Below are 21,992 nucleotides of genomic sequence, written 5' to 3'. Positions count from 1 at the left end.
CTAGCTGAATGGAAAGCAATCAGATGATTTCTGGATGTTGTATTATTCTCCTGGCCAAAACTTGTTGTCCGGTGGAAAATAGGTGAGACCTATTTATACAAGTCGCAACAAAACGTACCCTGGTCTCGTAGGAAGTGGAAACGATTGAGTGGTGGAAGAAAGGAGTAACGGGTAACACCTGGAATTTATGTTTCCCTAATGAAGGATACATTTACACCATTATTTCTTGCCATTACTAACCGCCCCGCTTTATGAAACTTTCTATAACTGGCGTATTGCACGCCGCACGATGTAAACCGCCAGACCAATACCCTGATGAGTATCCCCCAGTTTGTGACATGTTTTGATGTCTCGAGTGTTTTCGTGGAAAACATGTATCACTTTGCTACGTGTGGCAAGTCAAAGTCAAGATACTTTTCCACAGGAAAATAACATATGATGTTATTAGGCTTGCCTTGGTCGGTTGCCTAAAACTTGCCACAAGTCCGTCAGCTTGGTGTCGAACTTGAATGGCTGAGATTACATCTTAGGAGGAAGAGTGGCCATTGATTATGGATGCATCTTGTTGTATAGAAAAGTGGCGCCATTGGCATAGTAGCGCGAGCCATGGCATAACTGCATGCTAGTGGCATTCCAGTGGCGCAGTCATGGCATATTGGCATGGTAGCATGCCAGTGGTCGTGGCATAGCGACGTGCTAGTAGTTGTGGCATGGTGGCATGCCAGTGGCCGTGGCATAGCAACATGCTAGTAGTCGTGGCATGGTGGCATGTCAGTGGCCGAGGCATAGCGACGTGCTAGTAGCTGTGGCATGGTGGCATGCCAGTGGCCGTGGCATAGCAACGTGCTGGTAGCTGTGGCATGGTGGCATGCCAGTGGCCGTGGCATAGCGACGTGCTAGTAGCCGTGGCATGGTGGCATGTCAGTGGCCGAGGCATAGAGACGTGCTAGTAGCTGTGGCATGGTGGCATGCCAGTGGCCGTGGCATAACGACGTGCTAGTAGCCGTGGCATGGTGGCATGTCAGTGGCCGTGGTGTTGTAGCATGGACAAAGTTTAAGATTTGGCTCCATGACTAAAGTTAAGGCTTGGCGGCATGGCTGGCATGGATCGTGCATGCCTTCGGCGCGGTTGCACGCGTAGCCATAGCCACTGACATTTTGGCACGTTGGTGTGGAAATCTTTCTGAAATTAGGGTTTGGCTTGTCGAACCCCTAATTAGCCTATATGGCACGTCGCATGGGGTGAGTGGCCATGTTTGGCGCGTTTGGCATGTGCATCTGGCATGTGTGCCTGGTATGTGTGTTTGTCATGTTTGGTATGCTGCTTGGCATGCTGGTGCGTTTTTGGGAAACCAATTGGCTTTGCGGCCATCTGGCGCAGTTTCATTCTTTTCAACACTGTGGAGAGTTTAAAGTAACCTGATTGGTTAAGGTAAGAGGGACGGCCAGGCATGGGAGATGCTACACTTCTGTGTGAGTTTGGAGGTTTTAGAGCGACCTGATTGGTCGATGGGAAGTGGGGCCGGCAAGCTAGGGAGTGGCCACACTTCCAGTGCGATGTGGCGGATTTAATCTCCTAGTTTGGCTAAGCATAGTTTTTCGACCAACGAGGTCTAATGTACTGCGCTGGGCGCGAAACCCTAATTTTGCAAATTAGTCGGGTTTACGAGTTTTTTGTGAGTTATCACAATAATTGGCTGGATTTTGTATGCTGCCACAAAAATCCTTATCTACAGAAGGCAGTGTGCTTTCCGTCTGAGCATTTCATACGATGGACTTAACTTTGGTACTTGGAGGTTCATGTTACTCTGCTGCGAGTGAACATAATTCCGTCATGCCATACCGATATTAAGGGTTTTTCCGGGGAACATAGCGCAGGAAAGTACTCAGTGAATCTTGTATTGGCCAGGTGCCGAAATTACAGAGTATTTGGGATGGTTGCTATATTCGCCAGTCTGGATAAATTTCATGTAAATATATTGAATGGCTCAATAAATATGCCGGTGGAGAGGTTAGGACTCTCGGCACCGTTTCTTTGCAGAGTGACGTCATATGCGAGGTTTTACGATTTTAACCCTAAGCTAAAAACCGCTATCAACACTTATTTATATTGTTAGAATTGTAAACACCTTGATCCCATGAAGTGTGATAGTTTCTGGAGTCAAAGAGTGGGGAAGTGGAAATCGTGTTAAAACCAGTTTCTCATCATGCAGAGACTTGGTTGATTTTCTACCCACTACTTTGATAACTCCTTCAACCGATTGCACGATTTTCTCACATTCTCATTCTGTGTATGAACACACGTGCCGTAGACCGCCAGACCAAAGTCCTAGTTAATATCCCCCCATGTGACACGATTGATATCTCGTGATTGTGGAGTCTGCAAGGCAGGCGTGTATTTAGTTAGTCAGTTGGTGACTTTATGGTACGATGAGTCCTTGTATTGATGAGTCAAACGTGATTTGAAAATGTTCTAAGACTCATGAATTGAATGTGTCTGTTGAGACAGAGGTATAATTCTCGAGTAAATGTTGATAGTTAAGGTGAGCAAATATTTCTCATTCGATGGATTGTTGAATATTGTTAGTTGAACCAATATTCCTTAGTCTGAGCAAATATTGCTCATCTGAGCAAATGTTTCTCGCTTGATGAATTGTTGGTAACATAACCAAATAGAATATTAATTAAAATACTGGCAACTGGACGAGTATAATTAATTAAAATGTTGATCATGAGATCAACGCAAAAAATTATTAGTGTTTGAATCTGCTCAGAATTATGTTTTGCAGAGCTTTGGATCCGAAACCCTAATATTGATCAATTGCTCATCAATTGATGATTATTGAAAATCAACCACGGAGTGAAGGAGGGACCGGATACATGGGATGATGATTCGACCATGTAACGCCCATATGCTCAAGTGATCAAAATACCAAAGTCTCGTGAAGACCAGTTGGTGAAAATATGATTAAATGCTGGTTTAATCCTTCATTAAAATAATGTTCGTCTGAACCATAGGTGATAAAACCTAATAAATTATGAAGAGATGAAGGACCGACCAAGGGGTTATGAAACCGTCCCTGGTTGGTCACGGGATCGACTGACGATCATTTTATGAAATTCCAAGTCGTTTGGAAGAGTTCTGGACCTAATACGTGCAATTGCGCAAATTAGGTCAAATTGTGAAAATGCGTGGGACAGGCCTCTTGCAAGCCAAAGAGCCAACCTTGGTCGGTCAAGGTAATGTGCTCATGTCACTGAAGTGTTCCCGTCTCGGTCCTGAGAATTTTGATATTTTCTGATGTGCGTTTGAGCAACATTTTAAGAAAATACAAAAAAATCAAGGATTTTGCTGAAACTGAGGAAATTTCATAAGATGAAGGAAATAATAATAATAAAATAGAAAATCATGAAGTGTGGGACTGGCTATGATCAAGGCATGGTCGGCCGGCCAATGAGCCCGGTCCCGTGGCACTTTTCCTAATTTTATATTATTTTCATGATTTTAGGAAAATATCATGAAATCAAGGAGTTTGTTGAAACTAAGGAATTTCCTTGAAATGAAGGAGTTTTCATGAGATGAAATAAACAAATAATATTAATAATAATAAAATAAGGGCATGTGGGACCGACCACTAGGGCATGGTCGGCGGGTTGGGCCCTGGTCCCGTGATTTTTCCCTAATTTCATATTATTTTCATGATTTGAAGGAACTATCATGAAATTAAGGAGTCTTCATGAGATGAAGTAAATAATAATAAAATAATAAGGAAGCATGAGGTGTGGGACCGGCCACGACTAGGGTATAGCCGGCCGTCTAGTAGACACGATCCCATGACACCTTCATAATATTTAATATTTCCTTGATGTGAAGGAGACACCATGAAACTGAGGAGTTTCCTTAAAATGAAGGATATTTGTTCAAATGAAGGGATTTTCATGAGATCAACGAAAATAATAAAAATATGATAAAATATAGAATTGGGCGTGGGACTGGCCACGGCGTGACTGGCCGGACGGTGGGTACAGTCCCCTAGCGCCCTAGCTAATATTTTATTATTTATAATTTTCTTCCTATTTTGCATAGGTTCATCGTTCCTTCGTATTTTGGAATGATCGTTCGTGCATTCAGGTGCTCGTTAGTGCGTTATTGCTAAGTACACTTGCACCATTTTGGTCGGGGTTTACTCAATAGCGGCTCAAATGCCCGTACGTTGAATATTTATTACTAACCCATGGAATTCTGCTAGGAAGAGCCATAAATTGAAGTAACGAAATAATATACAGAACGTAGAATATTTTCTAGGAATTCAATTGATGAATCTTGCGACTAGAAATAATTAATTGGTGGCTCTATATTAGCAGACACGTTGTCTTGGAGCATTATAACTATTCGAAAATCGAGGTATGAGCTTGTTGAAGCATAATGCTCGATTTGAAAGTTTATTCTATAAAGTCAGGAAACATTGCGATGTCCTGAAGACTTTAGTGCTCTATACTAGTGAGTAATACATCTAGGAGCCGTTCAATCATTTCGATTCTTTACGGAGGTGATTATTGAAATTCCACAGTTAATGAAATATGATGTGGTCTCAGCTGAGAGACTGCATATATATGCTATGAGAAGTAATATACTCGATCAGAGACTTATGAAGGTATTCTGAGAGGCAATACGCTTGATCAGAGTTGTGGCATGAGATTTCACGCTTTAATGAGAGATAATTCTCAATGTTCGCCTGACTGCTGGATCGGGAACATGTAAGATTATGATTTTACCATTTGTTAAACATCCACCATCAACAAAAGTGCAAGACCGTTTTGAAAATAAGTTGGTCTTTTAGTGTTGATACATTCCAATTTGGAGGTGAAGACACGATTGTGAGGAACATAGTTTGTTTGGGAACTTTATAATTTTAGGTATAGTTCTACTGTTTGAGGTAGATAGCGATTTATCACATACTACTCGGAGAAAGTTACAGTGCATGTTGTTCATGTTTTTTGGACAAGTTTGGGGCTAAAATTTCCGGTGATATCTTGTGAACCTTTTATTATCTACTGTTATTTGGTGAAGTACTTCTGGATAATGATCAAGTTTCTGTTGCCAAGTTCATTTATCATAAGAGATGATAGTTTTGGCGTTAGTGTAGAGGAAGGTGTTCTTTCTTCAGTATTCCAGAAGTTGTACTTGTAATTCTTAATTAGTTTTGTTAGAGAACTACGCGGTCGAACTCGCAAGCTTTGCTATCTCAATCTTGTTTGTCAAGTTTAGTTGCCAAAACTATAAGTCTTGATTTCTAGTCTACTTATAGCTAAGTCTCGGACTAGGATAGGAAGTGTAGTTGAGCTCTAGACTCCACGACGTTCATTATGCAAAGACGAAGAACTACTCAAGGAACTGGTGGATCTTCATCAACTAAAAGGTATATGGAGACTTGAACTTGTCTATCACTCAAAAGTATATCTACTATATCTCCTATCTTGAGACAAAAGGCGTATTGCTATATAGACTTCGATTATACACATTTGCTATTTCGAGCCGAGTTTATCTCACTTATTTATTTCTCGAAATATGTGTTGGTAAGCTTTCGCTTTGGCCAAGTTCATCTTTACAAGTGACGAAAGTCATGTTGATTGTTTCAATCTCTTGAAAATCGCTTTGATGAACAATGGAGTGTGAATAACGTATATATAACATCCTCTAAGAATGTTTCAATGATTGAAATAAAGAGTTTAGAATATGTAACCATCTTTGGATATAAGCATATAATGTGTTCACACATTAGTGTATAAGTCTAAAACCGGGAACCAAATGTATGCATACTTGTGTGTGTACTAAGTGGTTGATGGAGACTGGGTAAGTATGCGTACCCGTATGCATACTTGCGGAAGTTCACGACCGTGAATTTCTCCTGAGTTTGTAAATCAAAACCAACTCAATCTGGTTATTTAAGTATGCGTACGGGTACGCATACTAGCGGAAAGTTCACGTCCGTGAATTTCTGCTGAGTTTGAAAACCAAAACAAACTCAGATCCGATTACTTAAGTACGCATACCCGTACGCATACTTAAGTGTGTTAATTTCTAAAATTGGTTTGTTCATGAACTAAAACATTTATATAATAAGGAATGCAATTTGTAAACCGTGTCTATAATGTTCATGAATCGATTCGAGTGAATCCAAACCAATTTTGCTTCGATTATGTCTTGTATACTTCTATAAGATTTAAACAATTGAACAACTCTCTAACTAGTTAATTTGAGTCATTTAGACTAGTTATGGTGAATATGAATAAGGTTGATATGAAAGTTCTCATATGGATAACCATTTGGTTAACTACCGTTGAACCAACCAGGTGTACACGCTTGGGTACGGTTACATAAACCTAAATGAATGTGCATTTCATTTGTGTATAACAAGCTAAGATTCGATATAACGGTTGAAAGAGATTAGCTTGAATCTAATAAGGTTTTCATCTAATGGTGAATATTGAATGCTTTGTTACCAAGGTATCATTGATTGCAAACCCTGATTTGAAGACTATATAATGGAGAACTCTAGCAACTGGGAAACTTAATCCCCACACCTCCTGTGTGATACTAGTTGTATAAGCTATTGTCGATTCTCCTTTAACCTTAGGTTTCTATCGAGACTCTGTAGTTTAACGACTTGAAGACTTCATGGGTATTGTTAAGCCAGACCCAACTATTTTCTCTGTAGTTGTGTGATCTGATCTTGTTGTTTCTATCGTATTGAGTACAACTGTAAAATTGGCTCGAGATTAATTTATCCAATAAGAAAGATAGAAAAGTAGTCACAAACATCTTCGTCTCTTCGTTTGTGATTCCACAATATCTTGTTTCGCTAGTCAATTAAGATTTATTATGAGGTGGTTGATATTTCTAGGCTGTTCTTCGGGAATATAAGTATGGTATATCAATTGGTTCATGTTCACCTTGATTTATCAAAAGCTAGAACAAAACTCTTAGGTATTTATATGGAGACAGATTTATCTATTCCTGTAGACTTTTCTGTGTGATACAGATTTGTTTATTAAAGTCTTCGACTTTTAGTCGTAGCAACTCTTAGTTGTGGGTGAGATCATCTAAGCGAATCAAGTGCGCAGTATCCTGCTGGGATCAGAGATGTAAGGAGCACGGATCAGTGTGAGATTGATTGGGGTTCACCTACAGTCCATACCGAAATTAGATTGTAGTAGGCTAGTGTCTGTAGCGGCTTAATATAGTATGTATTCAATGTGGACTAGGTCCCGGGGTCTTTCTGCATTTGTGGTTTCCTCGTTAACAAAACTTCTGGTGTCTGTGTTATTTCATTTCCGCATTATATTTTGTTATATAATTGAAATATCACAGGTTGTGCGTTGTATCGATCAATTGGTAAATCCAACCTTTGGTTGTTAATTGAAATTGATTGATCCTTGAACATTGGTCTTTGGTACCATTCAAGTGATTTCTCTTGTATTCAATTAGATGCGCAGATTGCTATTTGCTTAAGTAAGTATTGAATCGAGAAATTGAGATATAACTCCTTAATATACTTTTCTTAAGATTGAGTCTGACTATCTAGTTGATTCTCTTGAAAGTATATCGGAGTTAGTCCATACAGATTGCTAAGCGAAATATTGGCTGAGGTTGTTAGACCCCCACTTTTTCAATTGGTATCAGAGCGGTCAAACACTATAAACCTAAAAAGTTTGTGTTTGATTGATCCCTAAAATCTCTCCTCATGGGAAATTTCTTTGGGTTTTTTTTGTGGGAGATAGATTGATCCTTTGATAGACTTGTCTGTGTGAGACAGATTTTTTTATTGTCAAAGCCTGCGATTTTGGGTCGTAGCAACTCTTAGTTGTGAGTGATATCATCTAAGGGAATCAAGTGCGCGGTATCCTGCTGGGATCAGAGGCGTAGGGAGTACAACAGTACCTTGGATCAGTGGGAGACTGATTGGGGTTCAACTACAGTCCAGTCCGAAGTTAGATTGGATTAGGCTAGTGTCTGTAGCGGCTTAATACAGTGTGTGTTCAATCTGGACTAGGTTCCGAGGTTTTTCTGCATTTGCGGTTTCCTCGTTAACAAAATTTCTGGTGTCTGTGTTATTTCAGTTTCCTCATTATATTGTTTTATCTTTATAATTGAAATAATACAGGTTGTGTGTTAGATCATCAATTAGAGTAATCCAACCTTTGGTTGTTGATTATCATTGATTGATCCTTGGATATTGGTCTTTGGTACCATCCAAGTTATTCCTTGTATTTGATTAGGCTTCAAAACCTTAATTCCGATTAGGAGAACCTTCGTATGCCAGATGAATATACATTTGATGAGTTTAATCACAGAGTGTCTGAAATTGTTAATGCATCTTTTACATTGGGTAAGACTATTCTGGAAAGGACATTGTGATGAAAAATCTCAGATTGCTGCCATCTAGATACGAGTCTAAGAAGCATGCCATCGTTGAGTGAAATAACCTTGATAATCTTTCCAGAAATACATTGGTTGGAAAACTAAAGATCCTTGATCATGAGCATACATCCAAAATCGGAAAGGATGTTGCCTTTAAAGAACAGAAGAACACTAAGTTACTTGATAAAAGTAAAAGTGTTTATGTCTCTGAGGATGATCAGTCTGAGGGTGATTTTTCGGATGAAGATCTTGAAAAATCAGTATCCTTGATCATAAGACAGTTTAGGGATCTTCTATTGAAGAGAAGTAAACGGTTTTCAAGAGACAAACCTAGGTCGTCAGATAAACCTCACAATCGCGTTCCTCCTAAAAACAGGGATGCTGACAAGGCTGATGACGAGGATATGCCACAGTGCTTTAAGTGTAAAGGTTTTGGTCATTTTGCAAATGAGTGCCCAAATCGTAGAAAATACACTGGGAACAAAGGTCTTGCTGTAACACTTGATGAGATGTCTGGGATCTATGATTATGATGAAGATAGGAAATCAAGTGTTGGTCTTCTATGTGAAAACATTGATTTTGATAATTGTAGCAATACATATATCAACCTTGATGGTTTCGGTGAAGAAGAGAATCCAATCAAGATGGAAGAATCAATTGACCCATCCTCTGGAAACTCTGGTTGTAATGTTTCAGGATCTACTATGTGTCTGGCTGCTTTCACACCACAGATGTCTGAGTACTATCCAAGTTTGACGTGCTCGTTTTGTTCTCAGAAGGTTCATGAACTATCAAGATGTTACAAGTACAAACATCAAGTGAGGCACGTCAACAAACTTCAACGAAGATCAAATCGATTGGCAAGGAAGCTTAAACTTGCTCAGAAGACTGCTGAGGTATATAGGATTTTATCTTCGTCTAATAAGTTGGTTTCCAAAGACAAAATAAGACCATTAGATAAGAAGGTACGATCAAATCGCTTTGATAGACATAAGTATGAGGATTTCTCTCAAGAGGAAAATGGTGGACAAATTGTTGTTCACCACAGCAAAAATTTTGTGTTGTTTGGTAAATCTTGTCTCATGTGCCTGATCAAAAAGAGATAATATTGTGTACCGCTCAGGCTTTAGGAAACGTTTTTATTTTCTTAGGATTGTTTTTCCTGTCTATCAAATAAAGTAAACGGTTATTATCAACAATTCTACTCTTTATAGGGTTTAGAATTGTGCATCCACGAACCTGTTTAAAGGTTGTGAACCCTACATTCCTTTTTCCTCTCTGATATCTTTTGTATCTTAAGACTGCTTGATGAGATTGTGAATTCCACTCACAAAAACCAGTTGTTTATAACTGTTCTCTAAGCATCATGTCTTTGGATGGAAAAGATGTCAATATGATTGTTAAGTCATCAATCAAGGAAAAAGAGAAATCTCCAGTAACTCCTTCCTTGAAAAGAAAGAGGAGGAATACAAGAAAGCCAAGGGCTGGCCCTTCTAACTCTCAGAAGTTTTCCAATGTTCTTGATGAGTTCAAGGAGGTAAGAAAGGAGATTAGTGAAATAAAGGCTTGCGTTTTAAGATCTTTAGAAATTCAAAAGGCCATGGTTCGACATCATCAGCCAAGATGGTTTGTTGGTATTAACTCCTTCCTCCACGAACCTTATATTCCGATGGCTGTTGACGACAAGGAGTTCGGGAATGATAAGGAAATTATCAAAGATATTGTTGCTTAGTATGTCTTATTTTTGGTTTAGTTGGAAGAATAACTAGTGCTTGAATAGCAATGATTGTGACTACACATAGCTATTATTTTTCATCTTCTTGTTCTTTTTTAGGTTTATTGGTTTAAATTCTAAAAATATTTGGAGGATGATGGTTTGCAGTACTTAATCTTTATGATTTGTTATATTGCAATTTGTTATGGGATATTGGTGTTTACGTCCGTGAACTATGTTGTCCAATATTTTGTCAAAAGTAAAGTCGTTCATGATCGGTATTCATGTATTGATTTAATGATGAATAGACTTTTGACATATACAAAAGTTAAGCCTATATTGTCAATTCTTTGATGGAAGATAGGTTAAAATATTTAGTGTTCAAGGATTATGTCTATTAAAAATTGTTATGCAAATAGTGATGGAAGATAGAATGAATCCTTGTGTATTCCATAATATTGTTCTTCACTGATCCATATTTTATGTAATACTGTGAGGCTCCGTAATGTGTCTTATCTTGAGCACGATACAACCGAGTTGATTAATTTTTTATTAACTTTGTTGGTTGTTCCGTAAGGTACTTTATGTTGAGCATTCTTGAACTAAATTAATCATCTTGTTTGGTTATTAGCTATTTCTCCATAAATCTTTTTATGTCGAGCAAATCAAATGATAATTAAATTGATTACTTTTGTAATTAGTTTGATTGTGTATTCCGATTAGATTAATTATGGGTTCTCTTGTAACTAATATAGTTGAGTATTTTCATACTCCGTAAGATTCCTCTTATGTTGAGTATATGAACGACTATCCTATTCATTTTCTAATGGTTATATTAGTCGTATGCTCCGTAAGTTCTCTTATGTCGAGCATAATCAATTAAGTTGATCACTTTTGTGTTTAATTTGATTGCGTATTCCGATTAAATTAATCATGGGTTTACTTGTGAGTAATTTGATTGAGTTTTTGGATATAGAAAATCATTCTCATGATTTTTGGTGTCCAATCAAAATCCTTCTTTTCTTCTGAAATTAAGGTCGCTCTTGTTGTTCGCTTGGGAATGACATCAAATGGGGAAGAGTTCTTTTGAACTTGTGCTTAATGGTCATATCTTGAGGGGTGAGCGGCTGTGGAATTTTAAAGGGGTTATCTTGTATCTTTAAACTCCTTGATGAATGATATTAGCTTCGGCTATATGATTGCATCTAAATTAGATGGTATGTATTTCCTATTAGTCATGAAATGTCTCTTACGGAAATTTCATTATGAACCCGTTCTTGTACCTTTGCCAATTTTATTGACAAAAAGGGGGAGAATTAATATGTAGTTCACACTACAAATACTTATGGTTTTCGGATCATTGTGTAAGGGGGAGTGGTTTCCATGTGAGATGGAGTATTGACTAAGGGGGAGTGTTACATATCACCATAGTATTATTGTTGAAGTTGTGATACAATTGGACTTTGACACTGTGTAATAATACTGTGACATTGTATATCAATGATCGAGACCGATGCTTTCTCATTGTTATAGCTACGGATCTTCAACAACGATGATGCTAAACTTACAACCTTTGGGATCATTGGAGTACTTGGAAGTGACGAATATTTCGAGGAATGTTGAAGATTAGACATGTGGAATAGGAGCTACTAAATTTTCTTTATGTTTTTTGTATTTCATATGTATTGATAGTTTTGTCACTAAAATTGACAAGGGGGGAGATTGTTGCTATCTCAAGCATGTTTGTCAATGTTAGTGATCAAAACTATAAGACTTGATTTCTAGTCTACTATAGCTAAGTCTCGGACTAAGATAGAAAGTGTAGTTGAGCTCAAGGACTTCATGGCGATTCATCATACAAGAAGAAGAACTATTCAAGGAACCGGTGAAACTTCTCGACAAAAAAGTATGTGAAGACTTGAACTTATCTGTCACTCAAAAGTCTATCTACTGTATCTCCTACTTCTTGAGATAAAAAGTCGTATGCTATATATAGACTTAGATTATACACATTTGGTATTTCGATCTGAGTATACCTCGCCTATCTATATCTCGAAATATGTGTTGGTAAGTGTTTCGCTTCGACCATGTTTATCTTTACCTAGTGACGTAAGTCATGATATGTTTCAACCACTTTGAAAATTGCTTTGACAAGAAATGGTGTAACAACTGTATAACATCCTCTAAGAATGTTTCAATGGTTGGAATGAGAGTTTAGATTACATAACCAATGATGGACATAAGTATTTTTGTGGAAACACATATGTGCATAAGTTTTATACCTTGAACCAAAGTTTGCGAACTTTGTTGATCAAGAGAAACCGAAAGAATGGCTTATTTCCAAGTCCGCGAACTGCCGAACTTCTCATCCCGAGAAATTCTGCTGGAGTTGACAAACTAGTTGCATCCGCGAACCGGCGGAAAGTCTTTTCCAAGATTTTCTGCTGGAGTTTGTAAACTCTGCCCGGTTGCTTATGTACGCGAACCTAGTCTGCGAACTTAAGAAAGTTATATATTTGAAGATGATTTCTGAACTTCAACTTATAAAGACTAAGGAATGCAATTTCCAAACCGTTGATATAAAAGTTCATGAACCGATTCAAGTGAATCAAATCATCTTTGCTTCAATTGTGCCTTGTGTAGTACATGAGATTTTCTTGTAATTGAACAACTCTCTAACTAGTTCATTTGAGTCATTTGAACTAGTTATGGTGAAGAAGAATATGGTTGATATGAAATGCTCATATGGCTAACCTTTTGGTTAACTATTGTTGAACCAACAATGTACACGTTTGGGTTCGGTTAACAAACCTAGAAGCGTGCATTTCATTTGTGTATAACAAGCTAAGTTTTCGATCTAACGGTTGAGAAATATTAGCTTGAATCTAAATCAGGTTTTCATCTAACGATGGATATTGTTTGCTTTGTGACCAAGGCGAAACCCTGATTTGAAAGACTATATAAGGGGACATCTAGCAACTCTGCAAAACTATTCCCCACACTTCACGTGTGATACTAGTTTGCGTGCTAGAGTCGTTTTTCCTTTAACCTTTGATTTTCTTCTTCTAAAACCAGGTTAACGACTTAAAGACTTCATTAGGATTGTGAAGCCATACCAATACTACTTTTATCGTAGTTGTGTGATCTGATCTTACATCTTCTATCGTACGAGTACAATCAGATTGATTGGATTGAGATTAATATCTCCGATAGGAAAGATATAAAAAGTAGTCACAAACATCTTCGTCACATTTTTTGTGATTCCGCAACATCTTGTTTCGTTACCATACGATTAAGATTGTTGTGAGGTGATTGATTTATCTAGGCTGTTCTTCGGGAATATAAGAACGGATTATTAATTGGTTCATGTTCACCTTGATTATTATCAAAAGACAGAATAAAAACTTTAGGGTTTTTCCGTGGGAGACAGATTGATCCTTTGATAGACTTGTCTGTGTGAGACATATTTGTTTATTGTCAAAGCCTGCGGTTTTGGGTCGTAGCAACTCTTAGTTGTGGGTGAGATCAACTAAGGGAATCAAGTGCACAATATCCTGCTAGGATCAGAGGCGTAGGGAGTACAACTGTACCTTGGATCAGTGAGAGACTGATTGGGGTTCAACTACAGTCCAGTACGAAGTTATCTTGGAGTAGGCTAGTGTCTGTAGCGGCTATACAGTGTGTGTTCAATTTGGACTAGGTCCCGGGGTTTTTCTGCATTTGTGGTTTCCTCGTTAACAAAATTTCTGGTGTCTGTGTTATTTCAGTTTCCGCATTATATTGTTTTATCTTTATAATTGAAATAATACAGGTTGTGCGTTAGATCATCAATTAGAGTAATCCAACCTTTGGTTGTTGATTGTCATTGATTGATCCTTGAATATTGGTCTTTGGTACCATCCAAGTTATTCCTTGTATTTGATTAGTACTCGCAGTTTCTGTTTGAGGAAATCAAATCAAGAGAGAGATATAAACTCGTTGATGTACTTTTAATTGATTGAGTCTTGTTGATTCTCTTAAAAGTATATTCGAGTTTGTCCATACAGATTTCTAAGGGAAATATTGGGTGGTGTTGTTATACCCCCGCTTTTTCACTAGGATCCCTAAAAACAACAGAGAAACAAGAATAAAGGATTTTTGAAGATAACACCTAAATAGAACAGAACAACAGGAGAGCAATTTTTAAATTAAACGGGATCAAGACGTCATAACAAACAGAGTAGAAGAATAAAGGGGACAGTACAGAAACAGAAGAGGAAAAGAAGATTCACATCAGCCGAACCAATAGAAATAGGATATGATTTTTGAAAACCAAACACAAGAGCAAAGGGAAAGTTACGGAAATATTCCTCAAAAGGGTTTTGGACAAAAACATAAATATAAGAAAAGAGTGAGTAACCTAATCTAGGCAAGAAGAAACCAAACAGACTAAAGAGAAACCAGTCAATCAACCATGCCAAGAACACTAGGAAAGAAAAGATTAAATAAGAAAACCAATGAAACTAGAAGAAAAGAGGTGTACTGGAAATCTTAGATCTAACAACTAACACATACCAAGCTTCAAACTCATCGAACCAACAGATGAAAGCCACCAGAAGAGAGGAAAAACAGAATTTGGGATCAACCATAGAGATACACTGATAATCATGAAAGAAATCCTGAAAAGGAACCTCGTCGAGACAAGCCATTGTATATGCGTATTTTCGAATTCTACCGACCATACTCTACTCTTTTATATGCAATCGCTGATATGTGCCTACATTTTTTATAGCTTTTTATCCTACAAAAAAAAATGTTTGCATAAAAACATGACTATACTTGATAATAATATTTATTTAGTCGTATTTTCAAGTTATACAATCTAGACCATGCCTAATTTTACACTTAAAATTTTTTTTTCGAAACAAATTTAACTGTATATTTGATAACTAAAAACAAATAGATGTAATTGTTAAAAAAGATAGTGAACATATTAATTAGGAGATAATGAAATAAAATATTCAATATATTAGTATAAACAAGTTAGTGGAAGGGTACATTAGTAAAATGAAGATATATTTTTAAATACATACTATCTCTCTACCAATGTAGTTAATATCGTATTTCGGTGAATATCGGTCGAGTACCGAGACACGATATTTCGGTGAATACCGATGAAATATCGACCAATATCGGAGAAATACCGGTAATATCGGCATCTCGGTGAAGCACCGAAACCGATTTTATCGGCGTTATTTCGTCCATCTCGGCCGAGATTAACTACATTGCTCTCTACATAGTAAACTAGAGATAACCTGTGCCGTAACGACACTCGTTTCAAGTTGCAACACGTATCTAATCACATGGTGAACCCTGAAGCAACCAAAATCACCTATAACATCATGTTCTAATAATGTTTTACAAAAAATAGAAAATAGGTAATGTAACATTAATGATCTAATTTAATTATTTCCTCTCGTGGCATTATAGTTGGCTCTAATATATCCTCCGGTTAGGCCGAATTCCACATATTTTTTTATTATATTTTTAATTTTTAGCATGTGTATGAAATTATCCATACATCTGCTTTCCCTATCATTTCAAAATTTAAATATGAAAAATTAGAGTGAAAAAAGGTCGGCGTTTACCCTACGTAGAAGCTATTAAAACAAACATGCATTCTGACAATATTTTAGTCCAATTTTTTTTATCAAAACTAAGAACTTCCCTCAAATTTCCATCGATACCCTCAAATTTACGTGATTTTCACTCCAATAAGTCAATTGAACCGTTAAAGTTCTTAAGTGATGCAGATCAACTATATGAATTTTGAAACGATTATTGTTTTCCCATCTCATGTCAACTAGAATTTTTAGAGCGGGAGTTTCAACAATTTTATATATCTGATTTGTGAAGTGTGATCGAGGAGAAAACAGACAGAACTCTTTGTGCATGTTTATGAATGGAAATGGTAATTGTGATTCTTTGCACCAAACATCTTCATATTACCAAGATAATTTCCAAATAATTTTATACTTTGATTTGTTTCTCACCTAGACATCCATAGAATTTTGTTATTCATAAATGATTTGCATCTTTTTACCATTTTTCTAATTAATTTGCTTCTTCATGTATGATTTAAATAAAAAAACAAACAATTGGTTATCATATATATTCTCTACAATTGGTATTTTTATGTGTAGTTCTTCGATGGCTAGAGAACAACTTAGCTTTTCATTTAATTTGGTGGATTCAATTGTGATTTTGTGATTCATAATATTAACTAATGAGATAATTAAAACTAATGGTCTTGAAAAAAACATATTTAATGTATATATTAAGCTCTAAAAACCCAATGTGATACTCTTTGAGTTACAAAAACTCCAATCATATGTTGGGAACTATACAAACTCCATTTCCAGTAAAAATGATACAAAAACCCCATACTTTAATAAAATTTAAATTCTATCATTTCCATTATTAAAAAATCCATAACTTCCTTCCCATATCACATTTCTCCTTTCTTTATATCGTATTTATTCCCCTCCCTCTACAATCAACAGCACGTCCTCTTACTACTCCTGCACCACCACTATAATCTCGATTATTTCATGATCCTCCACCAACACCGTCACCTTCTCTTCTTCCTCCACCGCCGCCTGCACATCCTTTTCCTTCTTCATTTTCGTTGTGTTGTAAAACCTAGGGTTTTGAAATTTTTTGAAATAGAAGATTAAAAAGTTGATATTGATTGACGATGTGATGATCGTCAGTGACATAATAACAATTCGACTGTTTATTAATACCTGTAAGTAATAATTCCCACGCCAATTCATCATCGTTGTGTTTGAATATATTCATCCTCAAATTTCAATTTTGGTTAATTTTAATTGTCGTCTTGTTAGGTTTAACTTTTCTCGATCTTTCATTTTAGGTTAGAATTTCAGTATTGTTTAATTCTTAGTTGTTTTGAGAAATCATATTGATGACCAATCGGGTCTTGTGAAAATTAGTCATTTAATTTGTGTTTGGTTTTCATCATTTTTCTTTTGTTGGTTTCATCATTATTATTTTTTTGATGAAACCTTTTTCTTGTTGTTGGTCTGTTTTTTACCTGGTTTTGTTGTAACATTCTTTTCTGTTAGTTTCATTGTATTTTATGCTAAAGCCTTTTCATGTTCTTTTTGTGTTCATGTTGTAGAAATTTATCCTTTATCTTATGCTATCCTTTGTATCATGTTGAAAGGAGAAGATTTGTATAATTACGTTGAATATTACTTTGCTGTGAAGTTCTACCGAGAGGCATATTCAAGAGAAACTAATCTAGTTCCCACAATTGAAAAGCCAGTTATAATGTTTCCAAAAATCCCTTGTTATTAGTCCCGATACTCTGCTGCAACCAGGTATTCCAAGTAACAAGAAGAGAATCTTTAATACATGTTCACTTCCTAAGAAGAAGATGAGAACTTGTGGTAGCTTCCATGTTTTGACTACCCAAAACCGAAGGACATGCCATGCTCAACATATGTGAAGCCATTTCGATTACAATTGTACGGAATTTCAGTTTCGATTTAGCTTATACTACATACAATATGTATTTAATCTACTTTTCAGATTTCATTTTGATGTTTTTTTGGAGTTATTTTTCATTTATTCTCTTTTCAATTCTTTGTACAGTTAAACATGTTAATTTGTTGCAGATGTGTCATGTTTGTTTCATTTTTATACTAAGTTTGACAGAGCGTGCAGGCTTTTACAATATGTTGGAACCAAAATAACATCATGTTTTTGCTGGAACCCTTTTTGGTTTCATCATATTTTTGCGGAAACTCTTTTTGGTTTCATCATTTTTTACTGCTATTTTTCTTTCGCATCTTGACAACACAAAAGATAATGTTGTCTACTATCTGCTAAAATAAAATTACTAAGTGGTGTTTTCTTGGTGCCGCAGATATATGATACACCATTTATGGATTTTGAAGATCCATTTACATGCTTATCAAGTGTTATAACATACTGAATTAGTGAAAATTTGTCCCATTTTTATTAGTGACAACCAATGTTCCCAACAAAATTAGACATCATATTTTGTAGACATAAGCTGTAAGGAACTACAAACTAAAATCAATTAAATCTTTTCTTTTTACAGAAACAGTAATTTGTCACCTTTACAATCAGTCGATAACCATTTTACAAGTAATTTAAACGTCAACAAAAACTGAATCTGCCAAAAAAAAGTGTATTTTAGGCACGACTTGAGAGTATTATTCTCTTTTGTCATAGAGGATCTTACAGGTCAGATTTGGTCTCACATTTTGCACCTTTTCTTGTTGATCATCTTGACGGATTTCGTCTTTTTCTTTAACTCGTCTTCTTTCAATAAATTTTCATAGAAAGGTTTGGAAAAGCGCCAAAATGAAGATGAAAAAAATAGTCTACATATGTTGTCCCTTCTTTTGTATCAAAGACTTTATTGCAGATGCTTCTGCGCACAAATGATGCAACGAGAACCTATATGGATCTGTTTCTCTTTTTTTCCCTGTTGTGAAACCAAAAGTAAACCATAAGCACCAACAAAATGATGAAACCATAACTGAAAAATGATGAAACCATAACTGAAAATGGTGAAACCAAATCTGGTTACATCAAGAAAACATCAAGTAAACACACCCAACAGAAATATGGAACCATAAGTGGAGATGGTGAAACCAAATATGGTTTCATCAAAAAATTGAAACAATATAACACCCCAACAGAAAATGGTGGAGCATATGTAAATCACAAGTGGAAATGATGAAACCCAATTTGGTTTCATCGGGAAAACAAGAAATAAAACACACCAACATAATTTTATAAAATTGAAGGGTTTCACATTCAGTTGAAAAAAAAATGAAACCTAAGCCTAATTAATGGAGTGATACTGATCAGCTTACCAGATTAAACCTAAACCTAACAAAAAACCCAAAAAATCAATAAAGATTAAACCTAATAATCTTTGTTTCACATTCAATTGAAAAAAAAAATGAAGCATCAACCTAATTAATGGCTACTCTCATGTTGATTTCATCAAAAAAAGACCAAAAAAATTAACACCATCAACGCCATCACCACAGAGTTGGTACGATTCTTACCTTTTAGAGTTTTTTTCTCTGTTTTCTTTAACTTTTCATCTCTCTTTTTTTCCCATTGAGTTTGCTTCTTCACCATTTTGTTGTTTAAGAGGATTTAGGTCAGAAAATTGAGAAGATTTAAGTCAGAATTAGTCTCATTGGTTGAAGTAAGTAAGAATTGAAGAAGAGAAGAAGGGAAAATCGAAAATCGGAGGATGATTTTCTCTACGTATGAAGACATATCTGATTTTTTCTTATGTTTCAAAGATTAGGAAAGAGAAACAGAAAAAGATAACGATAGAATCGATGAAATGAGTTGGGAAAGCTGAAAAAAACAAGGGGTGTTTCAGACAGTTCAGGTATTTTGGGTTTTTTTTATATCATTTGTTTTGTTGGGCCTTTCTTACATCGATGTGGATAGCCCTGGGGCTGTAACGCGCGCGTTATTTAATTTAAGTTTTATTTATGATTCTAATTATGAGGTAACCCACTCAAAGCAGATTCATTATTAAAAGAGGTTACAACTCTTACATCCGGTAGATGTCTTTTGCTGGGATGAGACTGGATGGTCGGATACAATGTTTGTCTCTAAAATTATTATCCGTCCGGCCAAGCTCAAAAACCCATTTTATTTTGTAGGAATTACCAATAGGTACTATTATGGTAGTCTTAGTTAATGGCAGGTCCACCCACTAAAGCCCAGTAACCAGAGGTCCATAATAAAAGGAAAAAGAGAAAATTGGACCAAAAATTTTATCCCCTGGTCCAGTACACGTGCGGGACCGGTAATGCGTAATTTCGAAATTCCCAAATTAACCTTCCACCTCTAGATATTTAATCTCCTGGTTCTTATCGTCACCTTCTCTTTCAATTTTTGGTTTTGCTCCAAAGAAGCTTTCACGCTGGAGATCTTTTTGATTTCGTTAATTGATTCGCCAATTCGATCCCAAAGCTATCGTTTTGTATATTATAGAAGAACTCCTCCGATGAAGATTTTTGCAAGATATATAGGTTGATTTTCTTACTGTTGATGTTAGTCTAGTTTTTTTTTTTTATAATCAATTTTCATCTAGTAATGTTTATTTTAGGGCTTCTAATATTAATCGTTTAATGGATGTTTGATTATGTTTTGATCTCCTTGTTTGATTGTTTTGTTTATTTTATTAAAAAATAGTTCAGATCTATATGGATAATCATGTTTTTTGTCAATTTCTTCACTAGATCTGATCATATCAGTTTCATTTTGTTGGTTTTAGATGTGTTTCGGTTTATTTTTGTGTATGAACCAACAGTACGTATCTGCAGTACTGACAGAAACCTAGTTTTGAAGACCTTTTTTTATTTGATTCAGAAGTACATATATGGAATATTGAAATAGAAGTGTTTCAATACTGTTTTTTCACGGATTCGTTAATTATTTTTGACATGCAGCTGATTGTTGTGTATGAACCAACAGTACGTATATCCCGTACTGACAGAAACCTAGTCTACTTTTAAGAAGAAGAAGAAGAACAATATGGTGCATCGTTATGATTTACGAGGAGAATATTTGTTTTCTGTTTCCAGGTATGCTTTCTAATCATCTTGTTTGATTATTTTGTTCGGTTTTTCTTCTTTTGATTTGTTTTTTTGATTACGTTTTCACTTTATTGTTTCGTTTTTTTTTTTGCGTTTATTTTTGTTTTGGTTTGTTTTTTATGAATCTTGATCGTAATTATTCAATTTTTTGGTTAGATTATGATGTTTTTAACATATTTGAACTTTCGATTTGATTATCTTGTTGTTTTCGCTTCTTTATTTATCAAAATCGTGCTTGTTTGTTGTTTCAGGGGTATTATCCAACAATACATATGTTGCATACTGATACAAATTGCTTTTGATTCTGTCTTGTTCTTAGTTTTATCACTTGTTGTTGTTTGATTCATAAGTATATATCTTCGATACTGAAATAAGACTCTCTCGATTATGTTATTTTGATAGATTCTTTACATACAATTATTTTTTAGTTCATGAATCAGTAGTACATATGTGGCATACTGATACAAACTGGTTTTTTTTTGGTCTAATCGTTGTGGTGTTTGATTAAGATTTTGATCTCCATGTTTGATTTCTTGATTATTTACTAGATCTAGATGAATAATCACGTTTTTGGTTCATTTCATTATTAGATTTGATCATACTAGTTCCATTTTGTTGTTTTTAGATTTGTTTTTTTGTATGAAACAACAGTACGTATATCCTGTATTGACAGAAACCTAGCTTATTTTGAATGAAGAAGAACAAGATGGTGCATCGTTATGACTTACGAGGAGAATATTTGTTTTCTGTTTCCAGGTATGCTTTCTAATCATCTTGTTTGATTATTTTGTTCGGTTTTTCTTCTTTTGATTTCTTTTTTTGATTGTATTCTGATAATCAAATCGATTTGATTCACGCTTTTATGGTTTTTAGGTTTGTTACAGTTGTTTTTCGTGTATGAATTGACAGTACATATATGGCGTACTGATACAAAACTCTTCTAATTTTGTTTTATTTGAAGTTTTTCAAATTTTTTTGGTTCGATCCATGAGTATGTATGTATAATACTGATAGGAAGTGCTATTTGCTGTGTTTTTGCTCCTTTTTTAGTCTTACCCTTCAGTACTTATGTGAAATACTGTAATATGTCTTTCGATTCTCTTATTTTTCATAGATCTGTCACCTGTTGTTGTCATACTGTTGATTTGTAGTTCATGAATCTTCAGTACATATATCACATACTGATAGG

Source organism: Papaver somniferum, chromosome 4 (assembly GCF_003573695.1).
Source record: "Papaver somniferum cultivar HN1 chromosome 4, ASM357369v1, whole genome shotgun sequence".
Lineage (NCBI taxonomy): Eukaryota > Viridiplantae > Streptophyta > Magnoliopsida > Ranunculales > Papaveraceae > Papaver > Papaver somniferum.
This window is presented reverse-complemented; position numbering follows the sequence as displayed.